This window comes from Cnephaeus nilssonii (assembly GCF_951640355.1).
Source record: "Cnephaeus nilssonii genome assembly, chromosome: X".
NCBI classification, from domain to species: Eukaryota; Metazoa; Chordata; class Mammalia; order Chiroptera; family Vespertilionidae; genus Cnephaeus; species Cnephaeus nilssonii.
The window spans coordinates 85,186,319-85,197,942 of NC_137071.1; the positions used below are offsets into that span (position 1 = coordinate 85,186,319).

At 41.0% G+C, this 11,624-nt stretch overlaps 1 pseudogene across 1 annotated transcript; it reads right to left on the reverse strand.

The window, feature by feature from the left end:
- Window positions 1-6,835: 6,835 nt before the first annotated feature.
- Window positions 6,836-10,486, reverse strand: LOC307096032 (ubiquitin carboxyl-terminal hydrolase 10-like; annotated as a pseudogene). Its single transcript has 3 exons — window positions 10,431-10,486; window positions 7,387-9,472; window positions 6,836-7,112 (listed from the first exon to the last, which is right to left on the reverse strand). The product of its transcript is annotated as a ubiquitin carboxyl-terminal hydrolase 10-like (transcript).
- Window positions 10,487-11,624: the final 1,138 nt, after the last annotated feature.

The following is an 11,624-nucleotide window of genomic DNA, read 5'->3' on the forward strand; positions in this document are numbered from 1 at the left end:
GAATCTGTCTTGATTTGGGCGACTCTCCTACCTACATGGATCATCCACTTAATTACAAGACCATTCAGTTCTTCAACTAACCTCAAAAATTTTTCCTCCATTCCATGTGTCAGTCACTTCCACAATTATGACTTAGACCTCATCATCATTCACAACTGTTACAACAAAAATAAATCACCAAAGCCTTTCCTTCTGACTTAAACCTCTCCTTCCAGCTTGTTTGTTCAACTGCTTCCCCTATGGTCATACCTCAGGGTCATGGAGACTTCCAGTCTATTGATCCCTCTACTTTTTCCCATTCACTCAGATCCTGCCTTTCATCACTTGCCCTCCTTATCCAGCATAGATTTCATAGCCCATCATTTCAATAATATCTAGCCAGTTTTTCTCAGTGTAAGTTTACACTTACAGACTTCAACATATAAGACTACTCAATATCCTTACCATGTTTGTCTTGTTAAGTCGCTGTTGGAGAAATTCTCTTCTATATTCATATTTCTTACTCCCTCTTCCATTGTGTGTTTATGTATAAAGAGGGACAGGGGGTCATAGATTTGAGAATAGAAGACAGAAAGAAACTGTCAGGAAGAAATGGTCTCATTTTCTTAAAATCCACACATTTACTTAAATCTTCAAACAGCCTATCACCCTTGTCCCAAATTAGGACAAAGAAGCCGCCTTTATCCTACAGGTTTGGGCAAAAATAGATTTACAGTTGTGAGTGCACAAAATGTAAAGTTTATTTTTGTATTATTATTTATTAATTATTGTATTATTCATTTGTACAACTCTTAACCTTATTTTGACAACGCTGTATTTAAGGCTAATTTCTCCATAGTACTTGTACTCACTGTCTCTGTTTATCTCCCACTCACTCACTTCAATATAGCTTTCTGACCCATCCCTCCATAAAAGCAGAGTTGGTTAATGTCATCAGTGTCACTAAATAAAACAGACTTTACAGTTCACATTCTATTTGACCACTTATCAACAATGTTCACTGTTAAACTGCACATCCCTTCTTGAAACACTCTTTTCCCTTACTGTCTACAACACAATAATTAATTGTTATCTACTTTTTTGAATTTCTGCTCATTTATTCTCTCCTTTACAGCCAAAAGGAAAGTGTGGTTGTGGTGGTCATGGTCAGAGATGCAAAGTGAGAAACTGGTAAAAAGGTGGATAAGTGTATAAAAAAAGACATCAGGGAGTGTGTAGTCCTCTCCTCAGGAGGCCAAAGGGTTGATTGATATGAAGTAGGTGCCTTCTGGGTAAAGCAAGAATTTTTATTAATTTTAGTAATTTTTACCATATTTTCCTTTAGGTCATGAAAGTGCAGGGGTGAACACCTTAGCAGAGAGAAAGTAGTATACCAGAATCACAGGAAAAGCAGACAGTGAATTTAGGAAGAAAAGAAAAAAATAGTAATGCCTACTTTGTATCTTAAGAGGTAGTTAATTCATGGGTCTTATTTGGGCAGAGATCTTAGTATCCCGGGTGAGGTTGTCACTGGCTTAGGGAGCAAAAGCATCTACAATGGTAATGTTGTGGCCTGAGGGCATGTCTTCTGAGGCACTGTCATCTCCAGTGGTGAAGCTCTGGGATGTGGGACCCAAGTAAACTTTCCAAGTGGGTAGCCACGTGAGTTGATGTGGGCCTCCAGATTATAAACCAATGAAAGCAAACAAATCAATAGTAATAAAACCAACAGTCAACAGAATGGTATGCAGCTGCACTTGACAGTGTTTATTTATTTTTTATTTTGTTCTTTTACTTTTTTTTATTAAGGTATTATATGTGTACATATCTTACCATTGCCCCCACCACCATCCCACTCCCATACATGCCCTCACCCCCCAGTGTTTTGCGTCCATTGGTTATGCTGATATGCATGTATACAAGTCGTTCGGTTGATCTCTTATCTTCCCCACCTCTCCCTAACCTTCCCGCTGTAATTTGACAGTCTGTTTGATGGTATCTATCTTTTTGTTCATCGGTTTATAATGTTCTTTATTATCCATAAATGAGTGAGATCATGTGGTATTTTTCTTTCATTTACTGGCTTATTTCACTTAGCATAATGTTCTCCAATTCCATCCAAGTTGCTGCAAATGGTAGGATTGCCTTGTTTTTTTATGGCAGCATAGTATTCCTTTGTGTAGATGTACCATAGTTTTCTAATCCAGTCATCTGCTGACGGGCACCTAGGCTGTTTCCAAATCTTAGCTATTGTAAATTGTGCTGCTATGAACATAGGGGTGCATATATCCTTTCTGATTGGTGTTTCTAGTTTCTTATGATATATTTCTAGGTGTGGGATTACTGGGTCAAATGGGAGTATCATTTTTAGTTTTTTGAGGAAACTCCATACTGTTATCCACAGTGGCTGCACCAGTCTGCATTCCCACCAGCAGTGGATGAGTGTTCCTTTTTCTCCGTATCCTCGGCAACACTTGCCATTTGTTGATTTGTTGATGATAGCCATTCTGACAGGTGTGAGATGGTACTGCATTGTCGTTTTGATTTACATCTCTTGGATAATTAGTGACTTTGTGCATGTTTTCATATGTCTCTTGGCCTTCCTTCTGTCTTCTTTCGAAAAGATTCTATTTAGGTCCATTGCCCATTTTTTTATTGGATCATTTATCTTTTTTTTTTTTTAAGTTGTATAAGCTGCCTGTAGATGTTGGAGATTAAACCTTTATCAGTGATAATATTTGCAAATATGTTCTTCCATATGGTGGGCTTTCTTGTTGTTTTGTTGATGGTTTCTTTTGCTGTAAAAAAGCTTTTTATTTTGATCTAGACCCATTTGTTTATGTTCTCTTTAGCTTCCATTGCCCTAGGGGCATTATCAGTGAAGAAGTTCTTTCGGCATATGTCTGAGATTTTGCTGCCTGTGGATTCCTCTAGTATTTTTATGGTTTCCTGTCTTATGTTTAAGTCCTGTATCCATTTTGAGTTTATTTTTGTGTATGGTGTAAGTTGGTGATCTAGCTTCATTTTTTTGCATGTATCTGTCCAATTTTCCCAACACCATTTACTGAAGAGACTGTCTTGACTCCATTGTATGTTTATGCCTCCTTTGTGAAATATTAATTGAGCATAGTGGTTTGGGTCGATATCTGGATTCTCTATTCTATTCCACTGATCTATATGTCTGTTCTTGTGTCAGTACCAGGCTGTTTTGAGGACAGTGGCTTTGTAATACCGCTTGAAATCTGGTTTTGAAACCCCTCCTACTTTATTTTTCTTTCTCAGGTTTTCTGTGGCTTTCTGGGATCTTTTTTTATTCCAGATGAATTTTTGGAGAGTTTTTTCTAGGTCTGTGAAATATGCCATTGGTATTTTAATGGGGATTGCATTGAATTTATGTATTGCTTTGGGTAGTATGGACATTTTAATGATGTTGATTCTACCAATCCATGAACACGGTATTTTCTTCCATCTATTTACGTCTTCCTCTGTCTCTTTTTTCAGTGTCCTGTAGTTTTCTGCGTATAGGTCTTTTACCTACTTAGTTAAGTTTATTCCTAGATATCATAATATTTTTGGTGCATTGTTAAATGAAATTGCTTTTTTATCTGACCTGTCCATGGTGGAGTGAATAGCTCCTTTGAATCTACGTGTTTGCACCTATTGGGGACTGGTGTTCTGGGGCTCACAGCTGTTCGGTGATCGCGGCAGTTGTGGATTTTCAGGTTTCCGATAGGCTCCTCTTTCCCTTTAAAGATGATGCTGTTTCCGAGTCTGAGCCAGTAGCTCCGGGAAGGGACCCAGCCGCTGTGGGTGCTGCTGGTCAGGGGAACCCCGTCCAGCAGTCCCCGCCCCCCTTCTCCTGGAGTTTAGCTGTCCCTTAACTTGCCAACAAATACTCCCCTTGCGATCCTCAGCTGTTCTTTCTTTCTGCTCCGGGACAAGCCTCAGGACCCGTCTGTCTACTCCACCGCCATTTTCTTCTCTCTGTTTATTTGTTTTTAGTGGAAAGTTAGGTTCAAATAGGTTTGGTATCAAATAAGCAACTTTTTAACTGTGAGGCAATCTGTGGTTAATGAATTTCAGGAGAGTATGTTTCCTCCATCTGGCCTCCAGCCCTAATGGGGTGGGGGTAAGACTGAAAATTTATAAGAATATGTTAAAGCCTGGGGCAAGATAGAGAACTTTAGAAGTTTATTCATTGGACTAGAATTAGAAAAAGGAGTTGTTTAAACACACCATTATGTCTCTCAGTTAAACTGGCTATTTGAGACTATTAGGGACATGAAAGTTCTGTTGAATGCCTTTTCCAAGAGTTCAGCATTGTTTATTTTAACAAGTGAAATGTGTGTCTTCGGTACTACCAGTGATGTCTGTAGCTCTGAAGAGAGTAAGTAGGTCCTTGCAAGGCTTTGCATTGTGGCTTCTAGTATATGCAGAGACAGGTGTGATTTTGATTTACATTTGGGGTATCTGTGAGGTAAGAGATCCTCAGCACTCTTTACCTTAAAGGGGACACTTTTTAGGTAATGGCCCAATCCTATATAATAAAAGGCTAATATGCAAATAGGCTGAACGGCAGAACAACCAAACAACTGGTCGCTATGACATGTGCTGATCATCAGGGAGCCATTAAAAGGTTTTAAATTGCACTTGGAACATGGGTGTGGAACATGGCGGGTGTCAGCAGCAGGTGGCAGAGCACAGAACATGGTGGGCATCAGCCACGGCAGGATGGTGGAGCAGGTGAACGGGAGCACCAGACCAAGGTGGGGCACCAGTCGCTATCATTGGAGTGAGCCTCTGGTAGTTACTGAAAATTCTTTGCTCCTGCGAGCCGTGGTCCCACCTGGTGCTCACACCTGCTGCCAGGGCTGGCCCTGCTCGCACCCACTGCTGACACCTGGTGCTGGCCTCAATTGCTCAGCGCCATCAGCAGGTGCAAACAGCGGCTGCCAGCCCTGATCACCCCTCAGGGCTTCTCCACCTCCCCCTGCTCCTGAGAGGCAATGGGGGCAGCAGCCGCTACTCGCACCTGCACCTGCTGACAGCGCCGGCCCTAATTGCTCTGCGCCATCAGTGGTTGGTAGCAGGAGCAGCGGGAGCAGGGCTGCCTGCAGACAGGGGACTGGGGGCTGTAGTGGGAGAGGCCAGGCGGGGGCGTGGAGGATGGGTTGAGTCCTGCCCCTGTGCCCACTGCAGCCTCTAGGCCCACAGTTTCTTTCAAGGTGCATGAATTCGTGCACTTGGCCCCTAGTAGTTAATAATACATGTGAAGATGGTGCCATTTGTTGATCAGGGCATTCTGCCTTAAGGAAACTGCTTGGAGTTTGGCCTTGTGTGTTGTTTCTTGGGTTCTGTCCTTTATTAGGGCTTTCTAACTAAGGGATGGACAGCAGCAACATTCCATTAAACTCCATCATGTGTGATAGCAGTACCATTTGCACAGACTATGAACTCACATTGCTGTTCACTCAGTTAATCCCAAGGGGCTACCAGATACTCAAGGGGTCAAGTGGAGGAGTGACCTCCTTTCTTACCTTGGCATCTGGCATGACACTGAAGACAAGGGAAGCTACCCCCACCTGCAGGTGGAATATACCAAAGGGCCCAGATTTGTTTCCAACCTGTCTCAAGAAGGCCTTGTTAGATGTGCTGAGGTTGTGACCTGCTGTTTTCATGACCCAAAGCATAATGGGTAGCTGGGTATGGGGGTCACAGGTTCAGAGTCTGTGAAGGCCTCTATTTCCAAGACAGCCCAGTAGGTAGTCATTTATTTGTTGTTTTAATATTGTATAGTGTGATGCCAAGGAAAAGAGGGCAATATTTTGCATCAGAAGCATTGGGGCAACTAATGGCCATCATTGGTGGTCCAGAGACTACAGGAGGCATGAGAAGAAGTTGCTAAAGTATATTTAGTGAAGGAGTTTCTAATGGCACAAGCAAGAGTACCTCTTAATTTTAATTTGTAAGTAAATTTTTACAACTTATTTTGTAAATCAACTTTGTGATTTTTATTGATGAGCAACAACTTATATACTCCTAGGTATCACTACTAGTAAACTGTGTACAATTAGAGACATAGCATTATAAAAGAGCAGGCAGCAGAATTAAACAAAGCAGACTTAAGGAAAGATCAATCTTCATTATTTTGCCCATATTTCATTATGTGCACACAGAAGCATGAGTGCAATTTAAAACCTTTTAATGGCAATAAAGTTACAATCACCCATCTATGTGACTAACTCCTTAACTTCAAATATTGGATCTGCAATGTGTACATAAGCAGATTCTCATCACACAATTATTAAAATGTATTTTTCCTGTTGGGAACAGAAACTTATTTTTTGTCTTTATTTTTCTTTTGAAGAGCTATTTCTTTTCAGATAACTGGCTCATTTTATCATCTATCAAAAACTAAAGGTTGGGGGGGGGGAAATTGTGACAGATTAAAAATTTTGCTTTTTAAGGAAAGATGAAATTCATTTTCACAAAGTTAAAGTGTTGTTGCTGGTGCAGAATTTATTTTGCTAAGTAATCAGACTAGGAATCAAATGCAAGTCCCCGTTCTTACCCAGGAATCAGCATTACTTCAGAATTATGAGTTTTTGTATGTTTTATTAAATCAAGTGACATTCTGTTTCAACCAAATTATTTTGACTTGCAAGTTATAAGACAACACAAATTATGCCATGCACAAACCCCAAGGCATCTCCTTTTCATTCTATTCAATTTTTTTTGCAAAAGGGAGAGTTTCTCTCTGAAGAGACACTAAAGAGAGGAAGGAAGTCAGTGAGAGTTGGTGTTCTATAAGCAGGTGTCAGGCACCCACAGCAAAAAGGTGTTACAGCAGGTCCACTCAGCAACAATGGAGAAGGTAGGCTGTGCAGTCAGCAATGGGCTTCACCACCTGGTACTGAATAATCACCTTGTGTGTCTGGTCATCAATGCGCAGCCAGCTATTCAGACCAATCTGGAAGACATCTGCATTGCAATGACTACCCTTCACACTGCTGCCATGATGGTAGTAGACTACTGCAAATGCTCTATAGGTTCTGTGGCATTTAAAATTCTCATTTTTAACTCCTGGAGAAAGCAGTTCTTTACTAATTTCCAAGCCCACAAGATATTCAATTTTTGTTTTGTTTTGTTTTGTTTTTGGTAATCCTCACCCAAGGATATTTTTCCATTGATTTTTTTAGAGAGAGGGAAAGACAGAGAGAAACATCATCGATGTGAGAGAAACACATCAATTGGTTGCCTCCTGCATGAGCCCTGACCAGGGCCTGGACAGGGGAGGAGCCTGCAACCGAGGTACATGCCCTTGACCGGAATAGAATCCTAGACTGTTTTGTCCACAGGCCAATGCTCTATCCACAGAGCCAAACTGGCTAGGGTGATATTCAATATTTTTTTATAAACTTCTGATATTCAAGAGTCTTCTTGTAAGCAAATCATTTCAGGTGCAGCAGGAGGACAGGAAGAAGTTTTTCCAGAGTCACTGTTCAACTGATCTCAAGCTCTTGTATTGTTTTTTTGTTTGTTTTGTTTTGTTTTTTGCAGTATAACCTTGGAAATATTCTCTTGCTACAAAGTTTTCCAGTGCATCCTGGACTGTATATATCTCATCAGACTGCATATCCTGGACTGTACATATCTTGTCAGACTGGATATGCAAGGTAAAAAAAATGGCTACAAAGTGGCAGATTCTTTTGAACTCTGCTGGTAAATCACAGACCTGATGTGTCCACCAAAAATGCCAGTGACTAGGGTCTGAACAAAGTCCACCTGGCGAGTGACTGAAGTCTTATTTCTGGGGCCCACTTGCTCTCATTCATCCTCACTTCTGTCGCCTGGTTCTTCCTGCTCTTCCTCGTTCATTGAGTGGCTTTTGTGAGTTTTTCATTATTTGGTGAGATAAGTTTCTTTAGTTTCAACATTTCCTCATGAAGTTCATTTAGAATGAAGCCTATGTATTCCTCCATCTTCTTGTATATCCTTTTCAGACAGGCTCAATTTGATGACTGTAAGGAGTCTATACATATATGTGGGTTCAAAGGCAACTCCAGGGCAGATATCCCTCATGATTTTATTCCCAAGTGCTTGTCTGGGTTTTGGAAATACTGGCATATTTGTAAACTCATTCCTTAGCCAAACACACATCATGGATGTCGACGTACAAGGTCTTTGCATTATTGAATACAGAGGAATGAACTTCATCAGAGGGCAAGCAATCAGTGCCCATAGTGTAGCATTAATGTAGGAGCAGTTTCCTTTATTGATCAACACATGGGGTTGCAATTATACTGGCTTATGTATTAGGGTTACATTCCCCAGTAACTCTCCAACCTTTATGGCTACAGGAGCCTCTGAAACTGGAACAAGCCTTTTCATGACTTCATCCTGCTTTTCAGAGTCCAGGGGACTCAGTTTCCACAGAAGCCACAGGCGAGGAGGAAGAGGGTTTAGAATCATGGAAAAGACTGGCCCATGACTTAGACTGATTGATGTGAGTGGTATCCACCACAGAGGCCAGGGCATCAGCAAGAGGGGAAGCACTCTCATCTTTAGCTGGATCTGAGTCATGCTTTCCACATTGTACAACTCCATCCCATTGGAGGTCGAGCCCTCACCCGAGGATTTAAATATTTGTCCATTAGCAACTCCAAGATTTTCAGTAGTATCAGTGCCAACGTAAGGGTGAACTACAGCTGTCCACAACAGGTTGTCCCTGCCAGCTTCTGCAGGGAGGCAGGACTGTACAAAGTCAGGCCCCTGATGGCCCTAAGGCTATCCTTCAGTCCAAGCATTGCTGTTCAGGGCTCTGAGGAAAGACCCACCAGGCACAGCATTACTGACTAACTCTTTGGAATACTTAGGGCTGCTGCAGTCCTGGGTGTCCCCAGTAAGAGTATATCACCCATCAATTCTACATGCTGGATTGGTATGCCCATTGACCCTAGGGCTTCCATGGAAATACTACCCTCGCAGCCATCTTTCAAGTAACTATAATATCCAGGTGGACGTTTTTTTCTTCTTTTTATGCTCCCTTTTTCCAACATCATCAGAGACACCATTATTTTCCAAAACTTCAGCCTCCATGTTGTACCTATGATCCAGAGCAAGGGCAGACCCTGGGTACTGGCAATCAATGGAGCTGTAGTTTGCTTCTTTAGCTACACCATCAGGGAGGGGTCTTTTTGGAAGTTGTGCAACTAAGAATAAATTCCATGGCCTGAGGATTCAATTTGCTTGAAATACTGTGGTTGCGAGTTCTCTACAAAGTGTCATTGAGTTCAATTACTTCATTAGCATCAAACTCAGTTCTCTGACATTCTTGTCCATCAGGTAGCACAGAACTGTTACATTGTATGGAGGAAGCTCAATTGAAGAACAAGGAATCTCAAAGAACTGGTTGAATTCATCAGAACTAAAATCTCCAAAAATATATTGTGGGCCATGGAAGGTTTCAATGAGCCTTTCTGTTCTCCTGACTCTTCACACTGGTTCCCACCCCACCCCCCACAGCGGCCATTTTCTCACCAGCATATACACTGTACTAGTAAGTAAAAATTTTAAATGAGGAAAATGTTGACACTAGAACCCCAAAAGAACTAAAAAATATTGTTATCTACTTTTTTGAATTTCTGCTCATTTATTCTCTGCTCCTTTACAGGGTCATACTCTTCTATTCAGCCCTTACATGTTACATGTTAGATAATCAATATGTTCGTAGACCTCAATGGCTTCTCATTCTATAATCTTTAGTCTGGTTTCAATTAGCCCATATATTTACATTAGAGGCCCAGTGCATGAAATTCAGGCACATGTAGGGTCCCTCGACCTGGCCTATGATCAGGGCCAATCTGGGCCTTCTGGCTGCGCTACCCCCTGGTTGTCAGCACACGTCATAGCGAGCCATCAAACTCCCAGTCTTCCAGTCAAACTCCTGAGGGGACACTTTGCATATTAACTATATATATATATATGTTAAAAAAGTATGTAACATGTAATGGGTAGAGAGGCAGAAAAGTAATAATAGTTAAGTATTATTGTGTTACCTATTGTACTAGTATGTGTCTATCCATTTATCATCTTATCTATTTGTGATCCAAAGCAATACATACATCTACCTGTTCTGTATCTTTCCTTAGTTGTTTTAAAGTTACTTCAAACCAACACTGAACACATTACAAACACATATTAGTATACACACACATCTACCCCACCAAATACAATTCTCTTCAGTATCTCCTATTATCAAAATGCATTCTTGACATCACCTCATGCCTACCTCATTATTAATCTAGCACTAAGTCTCATGGATTTTACCTCCCAAATCTGTTACATCCATCCATTTCTCTCAATCTCCACTGCCAACACCCCAATTCAAGGCAGTATCTCTTGAGAACTATGACAGCTTCCTAATTTTGTCTTATCATATCCACTCTCACCCCCTTCCGATTTGCTTCTTACTGCTGCCAAAAATGTTAATGCAAATCTTATCCATGGTCCCTCTCTCCATTTAAAATCTTTCAATGTTTTCCCATTGCTTTTAGGTTAAGATTAAAACTCTTTAACATGTTCAAGAACTTTCTGTGTAGTCTGGCTTTTGTTTAACTTGCAAGGCTTTCTTGCCACATTCCCTTATAGCACAAGGCCTTTAAACATGCTACCTCTTGTTTTCTGGAACATTTTATTCCATGCCTCTCAAAGTCATCAGCAGAACTCAGGTCAAATTCCTTTCTGGCACTCTTTCATTCTTCCTAGCATTAATCTTAGTTTGTAGTTATTTTTTTGTATGGTTATTATTGCCTGTATTTTCCTTCTAGAATCCAGACTTTAACCTCTGTAAGGGCATATCTGTTTGTCCAACTTATAGTCCCAGGGCCTAGTGAATAATTATTGAATGAATGGATGTGAAACGGGAAATTTGGACTGGAAATGCAGGATGGTTCCCAGGGCTCTTTGTCCGGTGGAGTCAAAGAATGAAACCATGGATAAAAGATGGTATAGCAAAGGTGGAAATTTATTGAGAGACAAGCACAGACTCCCATGTGGAGAGGGGAAAAGAGTCCTACAGCATAGACTTCCACATGTGGAAGGGGAAGAGTCCCACTGAATCCATTTTCTCTACTGTTTATAAAGGCTGCAGTTTTTTGTGCCTCGATATCCCCTTTGATTGGTCACTACCCACTTTTATTTGGTCACTATAGCAACTCCTGAGATTAAGCCTCATGTGAAGTATGTGAGGTTCCCTACTTCTTTTCCCTTATTGTTCTCCTATTTCCTCTGGGCTTTCTTCCAATCTTTATTTTGTAAATGTGTACCTTTTGCTACTCACAGAACCCTTATCTTGTGGAAATGTAATTTCTGTCACTCCCAGCTCCCTTGTCTTATGGAAATGTAACCTTTGCAGCTCTGTAGCCCTATGTTTTTTCCATGGACCCCTTAATTTCTAAAATTCCCTAAACTTGCCTCTTTCACCGCTAAAATCTCCTTTCAAATGGACACTTTCTCAGCACAACAGTGACATTGTTACAGAAAACCGAAGAAGAACAAAGCAATACCAGAGAGATGGAGTTACATTTATTACCCTCAGGTCCAGAGGAAAATTTCTCTCAAATTCTGGGTCCCAACATGCAGGA